At 51.2% G+C, this 10030-nt stretch overlaps 1 pseudogene; it reads left to right on the plus strand.

Moving 5' to 3' along the window:
* The first annotated feature begins 6537 nt into the window (after positions 1-6537).
* LOC115393825 (WD repeat-containing protein 49-like) lies at positions 6538-9799 on the plus strand (annotated as a pseudogene).
* Positions 9800-10030: the final 231 nt, after the last annotated feature.

Here is a 10030-nt window from a genome sequence, read left to right on the forward strand (position 1 = left end):
GTAGGCCCTGGATTACAACTGAACACTAACCAGAAAGTCTTTCCAACTACAGACCAGGTGACCCATTCTCCTCAGATTATTGTTCAGGAATAGAATCTGATCGACGTGCTCTGGGAGAAGAGCACTTCTTTGAACAGTGATGATATCTTCTTTCACTCCCAAGACATCTGCCTCCCTGTAGCGGGTCATCTGCTCCCTTGTCTCGTCCTCCAGGGTATTTGCCTTGGGCCGTGCTGCACCACCGCATCGTTCCCCAAGAAACTCAGCCAGTGGACAAGACGGTCTTGGATTCTTGGGTGGATGATGCTGACCTGCAAATAAATAAACAAAAACACATAATTTATAGTTAAGTTCATTCCATAACTCCAACACAAAGGTTCAGATAGTACAGTGTTCCTCACAGGATGGCAGTGGGTGATACTAACCATGACTCCTCTCTCCTTCCTCGAATCGCTCTCCATCACCCTCTTCTCCTGAAGCCAGTGCCATCCCCTCATCAGCACCGGGGTTTGCTGTTCCCTCTTTGCTCACATTCCAGTAAATTAAACAGATCAACATGAAATCAAATTCATTTATTTATTTATTCATTTATCTTTTAGAGTAATAAATATTTAAGAACTATATTTAATATCTGTCTTCAAACCTGTAAACATAATAGTATTTATGTTTTTTTAAACTATTTGTTATTTATCCATTTAAACGGTCAACATTGGAGTATTTGCCTATGCTTCCTCTTGCCAGGACAATAGGATACCTATTATAACATCGCCCAGCAGTGTTGTAATTACCTTACCTCTGACGGCTGCATGCCCAGCCTTGCAGCCTCTGCAATCAGTCCATCATAGACGTCCCGTCTTTCGTCGTCAGTCAGGAAGGGAAGACTTTTGAATCTTGGATCCATCGCTGAACGTGCATTAGGAGTTGCCTTTAGGTCGATGTACCTCTTCTGAAGATCCTCAGCCGTGGCAGCCTTCATCTCTACTATGGCTGCAGATTCACCTTCTATCAGTTTCAGTCCATTTATCAGTGTGTCCTGAAGGCGTGCCACAGGCAGTGTGGGGGTCTTCTCCTTGGACATGTACAGTGTGGCCTCCTTCAGGGGCTTCAGTGCGCCGACGACGTCTCCAGCTGCTGTCACGTCTGACTCGGTCAGTGTGCACAGATCCTTCTCCGACTTCCTCACCTCGCTTGAGAGCAGTGCTGCGCAGATGGCCGGCTGTTGCTCGAGGAATCTCTCCAACAAGTCGTGCGCACTGTTCCACCTGTAGTTAAATAAAAGTAAAAAATGTATAGATGGATGCAAAGAATGCTGCTCTACTCTAATTTAAGTTTATTTTTATATATCAATATGGACGAGGAAAATATCAAAACATTGAGTGTAACAGGACAGTACATGGAAAACTTGGAGTTTAAATAGACGCTATACTGTACAAATAAACCTGAATTAAAGGTGCTGTAGGCAAAGAAAACACAGAAAATTTAGCATCGACTAGCAAAATCCTGCCTACAGCAAACTGAAGTGAAAAGTGTGTAATGGAAGATGGTTTTAAAACACTTGAAAATCACTTCATTTCATCAAGTGTCACATTTTTTATTTAAAGCTTCCAGATCGGACTTCACTTTAACAAAACATTACTGTATATATTCACCAGCTGCAGAGAGGCTGGAAAGGGAGCATGCAGCTCCAGATCAGCAGGCTGCAGACTGTTGACATATTATTGGTGTGCATATACAAAAAGTAGTCAATGAAAGCACAGTGTCAAGTTTCTTTATAAGAAAATATGAACATTCGCAGCCTGAAACGTTGACATCAGCTCTTCGCCAATACTGAACGCTGTCCGAGGATCCAGCTTATGAACAACACATGAGGAAACGTGACGAAATGAGCAATAACCCTCACTTACTCAAAGATTTTCCATTTGTTCTTCATTACTCGGTGTCAGTTGTTAGTTTGGGCTTCTTCTCAGCAGACTGCAGGTGGGTCTTTCTCCTCCAGGACCGTCGGTCCATCTGGAGAATACCTGTTGCTGTAAATGTAGCAGTGAAGTCTAAACTTAGAGCAGGAGCAGGGGACCGCCCAGCAGACCAGACTCCTCGGGGATTCGGATCCCTTCGTTAAACATGGCAGCAGGCCCCACTGGACACTTCCTGCTCATTGAAATGGGGAGTGCAGTGGGTTGCTTGGCAATAATTAAGCCACACCGGTTCAAGAGCTGCAGGCCAGAGAGAAGACGAGAATCCTTCCTGATCTCAGGAAATCATGTGGATTTTACTTGTTCTGCTCATGTCCTTATTGGAAACTTCTGCAGAATCCTGATTACTTTAGATCTCTTAAGAAAGGAGCAGCTGTTTGATAAAGTTACCAATCTTAACCCCCACGGTCCTGAGCAGCGTTGCTTCTTTAAATGATTAACCCGCCGAGGCCGAGGCTCCGGGGCCGGCGGCTCCTTCCCCCTGCAGACCTGCTGCTGTTCTGGAAACCCACGGCTCTCCTCTGGCGTGTTGACTCTCCTCGCTGCAGCGCGGTCAAACACCGCTGACGGGCCGCTTATTGATCCGAGGCTGTGGAAATTCCTGCCGTCCGCAGACAGGGGGCTTTGTTCCAGGAGACGGAGGAGAGGACGGAGACAAAGGCTGAGAGCAGCGAGGAGCTCAGACCCAGACCTGGTCTGAATGGAGCCCTCAGCAGACAGCAGCGGTCTGTGGAGGCTGTACGATGCCGAGGTTCCACACAGCCGCTTCTGGTGAGTTCCTTTAAATAGATTACAGACATTAGGATTTATTATCTGAATTGTGTTTGATCACAGAAATGTGTAGAGTCTTGCCGCTCTCTTTACATTTTCATTGCTGCTACATCAGTGAATAGGGTGTGTTTTTCATGTTTGTCTTGTATCTATACAAGAGACACAAAGAATGATCAGTGATTGCTCAAAAGTGTGATTTAGAAACGTGCGAAAAGAAAAAATGAACAATAAACATGTGGTTTAGTTTACCATGGCCTATGGATAGAAAGTCTTTTGGACCTTCTCATCTCACATCTTCACTCATCCTTTTGATGAAAATGGAGTAAAGTGAGTTATTCAGCATTAAACTTATTACTGGAACCTTTAAACTGACTTCAGGCACTTCCTCCTCCCAGCCTGTCCAGTTTTCAGACACAGAGACTTTTCCTGTCCCCTTTACAGTTTATCTCTTAATGATTTTAGGGTTTTATAGGTGGATTGTGGCGCACGTGGACGATGTGAAGGCTCATTCAGGCCCGTCCAGACGGACGCTGAAAGGCGCTCAGAGTGCCGAGGCGCATTGTTTCAGCCTGAGGTCTCCCAGAGCAACAGGCCCACACAGGAAGACGGCTCTGTTTTAACGCATTCCCCAAGCCCACTCTTATTATCTGCATCAGAGAAAGAGCATTTTAGCCTTTGTGTCTGTGTTGTTCCAGTGGTGCCACATGGGAGCGCCAGTATAAAACCCACATCGGTCACAGAGGTCAAAGTTCAGAGAAGTGTTGTGCTGGTCTCTGCAGTGATCCGGTCCACGGCGTCAGTCCCGCGGAGAAGCTGAGTCTGGAGCACCTGCAGCTCCTCAAACACGCGTTCGACTGTCCAGCGGCTGAATGCGAGACGCAGGAAGGCGGGCTGAGGGGAAGGAGTCGAGGCGAAGGCGGTGGGATGAGGTTCGAACAGTTTCAGGAGGTGCTGAGGTCCGTGGTCGGCCCAAATGTTGAAGACGCCTGGGTGGAAAGATTCTTCCAAGAGGTAGGAAAATACTAAACAGCAGGAAAGCTGCCCTGGAACTGATCCCTACAGAGAGACCTGATGAAGCAGAAGTGCTGGGATCTGCCTTTCTCACGCCCAGGTGGACGTCGGCTGCTCGGGCCGGATCACCTGGCAGCAGCTCTGCTCCTACCTGCTGCTGGAGTTCAGCGAGAGGCAGCGAGCCTCCGTCCCCATCGCTGCAGTGCTGGACGCCCCGCCTCAGATCACACACTGCCCCCACAACAAGGTGACCCCACAGAGGGAGGGGGCAGTTTGAACCTGGGTACCTAACAACCACCAGGGGGCGCCACCTGTCAGGCTCATTTTCAGTCAGGAGGGCCTCGATCTAAAAGAGCGCTGTAGAAAATTTGACTAACTCTTATAATTTAATTGCATTAATAAAATTTGTGGAATCTGGCATGAATGTAGCTGCTGCTATAATCTTTACCAATACTTTTATCAACAAATCTATGTTTAAGGTCTTTATATGAGTTTATATGTGCAGTGGAAAGACTGGTCTCCCACACACCATAGATTCATTTGTATTTGAATGGGGAGGAAAATCAATACTGTACAAAGGTTAGGAAACAATTTGGGTAATTTAAAGCTGAACCAATCCTGAAATGATGAACTGTGGCTGCCTATTTTTAACCCTCAATCCCTCCCATGCACGGACCACTCGCTAAATGAACAGATTTTATCTCCTCAAGCAGCAAAACAAGACTTTAGACGCTATTTATTAGATAATGTAGCATGAGAACGATCTGCGGCGGTTTAAATAGAACTTCTGAACAGTCTCCATGCTTGTGTTTTACTTCTGATGATCTTTTCTTGCCCCTTTGTCTCAAACATGTCCTCAGGTAAGAATAAGTTCTTCAGCCGTGGGAGCGAGGAGCTGCAGCCCGGCCTGTTCTTCCTGACCTTCTGCTGTATTAATGACGCTGTCTCGCGCTCGCCGCCCTGCAGCGTGAGCCCACGGTGTGTTTGGCCGCTGTTCCCTTCCCTCCTCCGCTCCGCTATGTGAGCGTGAGTAAGGGAGGTCAGATCACCGTCTGGAGCGGCGGCCTACACATCCTCAAGACGTTCAGGGTGAGTGACGCGTCGCGCTTCTCAATCCACATGGAGTCACTGCAGCAGCGGCAGCAGCAACACACTCAGGCCCCGGCGTTCTGACGCAGCTGGCCGGAGACCCGGCGGAGGAAGTGGCCTCCACCAGGCGCTTCAGAGGCTGGACCACCGCTGCCGTGTACATGGACAGTGTCCACAGGGTTGCCGTAGCAACGGACTGCCGGGACTTGCACTTCCTCAACGTCTCCTCGGCACATGTTTTTGAGGATGTGCATCTGTTTGGTAACTGTAAAACCCGGCCGGCCGTGCAAATTGTGTGAATTGTGTGATAGTTTCTGTTCTTGTTGTCACTTGGAGGTTTCAGCAGCATCCCCACTGCTCTGTCCTTCTGGCACGACGCACAGGCAAGACAACGCTTACCCAAACGCACTCCTGTTTCACATCAATGAAAATGGGTTTTTAAATCAACCAGCATGTCTTCTTTCTTCCAGCGTCCAGGAGAGCCTCCTCTGCTGCTGCTCGGAGATGATAAAGGAGGAGTCCATCTGATGTGGCTTCTCAGCCGATCCAGCGGCCTCTTCAAGCCCTCCTCCGGCAAAGACGGCAGCCCAGTGAGGATGTTCCTCCTGGTACGTTCCACAGAGCGCTGTTCTGGACAGACAGGCGGGAATCTTCCACCGACCGCTGTTGGTTCTCGCCAGGAGCTCGACGAACACAGCAGCAGAGTGTCGTACCGTCACGTCCCCAGCGTCCACCAGAGCCCCGTCACCAGGGTCATGTTCGACGCCGGCGTGGTCATGACCTCCGCTGAGAGCCAGGCCGCCTCGGTGGTCTTCATGAACCTGTCCGGGAGGCAGAAGCCGCACATCTGGAGGGTTGAACAGGTGAAGGTGGAGCTGATTCTGAGCAGGTTCCCTCTGATTAACAGGTTTTCACAGTGATGCATGCTTCCCCTCTTTAAGTCCAATATTTTGGAAACAAAACTGCAGCAGAGCTGATGAAACACAATTCAGTGTGTTGATTATGTGTTAAAAGAAATAAGGCTGAGAAGGCACGGCATGTTTTTCCAGAGAGGAAATGTGGCTTTATTTTATTTATTTTTTAACATTAACTCTTTAAAAAGTAACATTCAGAATGGAAAATGGCATCATCTAACAGAAAGGCTTTTATAGAGCTGAAAAACAAACTGAGAAGTTGTTCCAGCGTTGGGCCGGCCCGAGGTCAGATGAGAGCATGTCGGTCAGGGTGACTGTGACTGAGGATGCAGAGTGTGAGCTTAAAAATAAACTATCAGTAAATCGGTGGCCACTGTGTGCCTGTTGGAGGTTTATTGCACAACACAACATGACAGCACAGAAAGCTTTATCTACAAGGACAAATATGTTATGAGAGCGCAGGCGGTGATTCAGAGAGCCGGCCGCCGCTCGCCACGGCTCCACATTATTAAATTGGGTGGTGGTGCTTCCTGTTCTTCACAATGGCTTTCTTTTCAAACCAGCATACTAAATTTATACTCCAATTAACTGTCTGGACACTTTGCCATTGTAGGCCCCCTTAAAAACCCCCCAACGGAAACTCGCCACACTTTCAGAAAGCTAAATTTCACTTCTCAGATGTTGAGGCCGAGAGTTTCTGTCACGGTTCTCTTGACCTCCCGGGTCTCGCCTGGTTTCAGGGAGCCAGATGTTTCGACTACAGCGCCTCGCTCCAGCTGATGGTGACGGGAGGATGCGACCGGGCGGTCAGACTGTGGGCTCGCTACGTGACCTCCGGCCCCGTCGCCACCCTGCGGGGTCACCGCGCCACCGTGCTGGACGTGGCCGTCTACCGGCCCGCCGGGCAGATACTCAGCTACTCCAGAGACGCTGTGAGTCCGAGAAGATCCGAAGGATCTGCTGAGTTAGATAAGTGTTCAAAGCCACATTCTGGATTTCTTTGTGGTGGATTGATGCAGTTTTGTTGGTTCAGGAGCTGAAGGTCTGGGACATTTCTACTCATCGGTGCCTGAAGACCCTCCGCCTGCCGTTCCCCTGTCTGCAGCCAGGGCACATCCCAGAACATGGAGGCTTCCCCTTCCTCCTGCTGCGCCCTCCTCTTCCCCAGGCGACGCAGCCTCACCTGCTGGTGGCCTGCAAGGACTACCTGGCCGTGCTCCAGCTGTCTGAAACCAGGAGAGGCTGTGGTGGCTTTCTGACGGACGCAGAAACGGCGTCTGGATCGGGCGGTTCAGGGGTCGCGGCGCTCACCTGCGCTCTGTACAACCCCACCCTGAAGGAGGTGGCTGCCGGACGCGCCGACTCCTCCGTCAGTCTGTGGGACGTAACGACGGGGAGGAGGCGGCTCCACATCCTGAACGCTCACGGCGAAGCTGAACTCACCTGCATGACCCTCGACTCCTCCCACAGACGGCTGATCACTGGCGCTCGCAACGGCACCATCAAGGTCCAGCGCCAGAATTTTGAGAATTTGGTGAATCTGTCGAGCGTGTGCGGTAATAAATGAAAACATCTGCTGGTCGCTCTCCAACCAGGTGTGGAGCTTATTGAATGGACTGAACCTGCACAAGCTGGAGCCTGTAGCCGGCTCGGAGGTCAGCGCCTTGACCTGTGTGCCTGGCAGCAAGGTGCTGGCGGTGGGGTGGAGCCAGCGCATCGCCCAGTACGACGTTACAGCGGCCAAGGTAACGTCAGGAATCCACAGCGGTTTCAGGACTTTGAGTTACATTACTGTACCGATTGTTTGTTTTATTTGCTTCAGAATGGACTTAAAAAGACGTTGTCCTGTAATGAGACTTGAGATTTGACCATTACCTCCCCGTCTTTCCCTGCCTTCTGCCCTGTGGTTGGATTATGCCTTTCAAGAGAAGAGTAGGAGCATTCAGGATTTATGCTGCTCCAGCAGAGAAGACATGCATTATAAAAACATGAGCACATAAAGACACATGAAACTGGTTTTCTGCCGTGCTGAGCTGCCTTCCAGCCCAGGGATGTAAACAAAATCAGCAAACTGGAGGACGAAGGCCAGCATCTCTCCACACGTCAACACAAACAATCGTGCTATTTTAGAGTCGACGTTTACAAACTGTCACACAGACTGAAGGGATTTCCTAAAAGATCCACAGTTTCAGCACAAAGCCAGCACACCGTTCATTCAGCTCTTATGTCCAGTGTCTTGTGTGCTCAGGACTTGAAGGTGAAGGCGGACATGTCCTGGAAGTCCCGCGGCGTCCACAGAGCGGACGTGTTGGCGGTGTGTCCCTGTCCGGCTCTGGGCGTCGTTGCTACGGCGAGTTACGACGGCGAGATAGTGGTCTGGAGGCTGGACGTCCAGGGACCACTGCTCCACCTGCGGAGACAGAGCGAGGAGCAGTAAGACAGCCGGGACACAGGACCGACTGCTCGTGGTTACAGGTCCTACACGGCGTATCCTGTCTGTGCGTCCAGGGAGGCCCGGCCCGTGGACGGCCTCCTGTTCCTCCAGCGCCGGGCCGGGTCCAAACGGCTGAGACACGGAGGCGTCCTGGTGTCGTCGCAGGCCGGCTGGCTCTGCTTCTGGAGCGTCACCGGAGACGGCCGCTCCTGCGGTGAGAGCGACACTTCTCTCAACGTGGTGTTTCTAATTCAGGATTGGTTTATTCTGAATTAAGTAATTCAGAATTATATTCTTGAGCGTTGTGTCTAAACGAAGGATGAAATCCTCTCTCACGTCGGGGTCTTTATTTGGAGTTATGGAGGAATAAAAAGTCCCATGTAAACGCACGGATTAGTAAAATGTGCACTTTGTTAGACAAGCAGCTGCCGCCTCTCGCGCCCCCTCTGGCTGGTCGGGTGTATGAACGCAGCCAGCAGTGGCAGCAGGGCTGAACCGGGGACTTGGCCTCCGCCCGCTGCCATTCCTGGCTTCCCACAGCTATGTCTCTTTCCAGACCCCATCTGTGTTTAGTGGTATGGGGCTCGTGCACGGTGACCGCCGTACGTGCACGAGCACGGGCTGTGCGTGCGCGTGTGCGTGCACGTGTGTATTTATAAGAACCTGTTTGCAAAATCTGGGGTCCAGGAGCAAGTCCCTGTTGTGTAAATAATTCAGTTTTGACATGATGAAATGCTGAAAACTGTGTGTGTAGAGTGTGTGTGTGTGTGTGTAGAAATGTGTGTGTGTGTGTGTGTGTGTGTGTGTGTGTTGTGTCAGCTTGCCCTCCTTCCTTCGAGGAATTTCGCGTCGTGACATAACGGAGGCAGTTCAGGGCAGCGACTGGTCTCAGGAGTGATTCTGTCGTTCGGAGCTGGAGCAGATTCTTGAGATCGGTACAAACTGCGATTATAAATACGTTTTCTGGAGCGCATGCGGCCCTGAGCGAACCAGCAGACCAGATTTCTGCTGCTTACATAAACACGCTGAGGCCTGCAGTTAGTTTTCTGTCTTGGACTGAAGCGCCTGTTCCCTGCAGGGCGGTTCTACGCCCCGGAGGAGCCGGGTCGCTGTGTGCCCTGCCTGAGCTCCGACCAGCCCGAGAACGCCGTGCTGGTCTCAGGGAGCACGGCGGGCCGCCTGCAGGTCTGGGACATCTCACGCTACGCTCTGGACACGCTGGTAAAGATAAATCCAAACGCTGCGAGAGCCGGCCCGTGCTCAGGTCTAACGCGTGGTCTGGCTGTGCAAACGGCCTGCGACCGGCCCCCCGCCCTGCAGAGCTGGACGGCTCACGAAGCGCCGCTGGCGTGTGCGGAGGTCCTGGAGCTGTCCGAGAGGCTCTTGGTTTTCACAGCGTCAGTGGACGGCTCGGCCGGGCTGTGGACGGCGAGCGGCGTTCCCGTGGGTCTGTTCGGCCGGCAGGACGCATGGAGCATCAGCGACCCCGATACCTACCAGAGGTGAGGTCAGTCTGGGCCGCTTCCAGGATGAAGAATGCTTCAGGAGTGTTGCTGAGCAGCGCAGCACATTGGATTATACGCTTCAGGTTTTTGAGGATGACGCATGTAAACATGGCGGAGTTTTGGGAATAGATGATTTCCAGCAGGATAATGGAGCGAGTTGGCAGATCAGGGCTCCCCGTATCGGGTGAACGGCGCGTCCGGACAGGCAGCGACACCAACAGAGAGAGGTTTGTACCAAACCGAACAGCGGCGCTCTGAGCAGGAACATTTCAAGGTTGGATGCTTCTTCCAAGAGAAACTTCCACCACTTTTCCAACAAACATTTTACTCTTT

The sequence above is a fragment of the Salarias fasciatus genome, chromosome 8, assembly GCF_902148845.1.
Source record: "Salarias fasciatus chromosome 8, fSalaFa1.1, whole genome shotgun sequence".
Taxonomy (NCBI): domain Eukaryota; kingdom Metazoa; phylum Chordata; class Actinopteri; order Blenniiformes; family Blenniidae; genus Salarias; species Salarias fasciatus.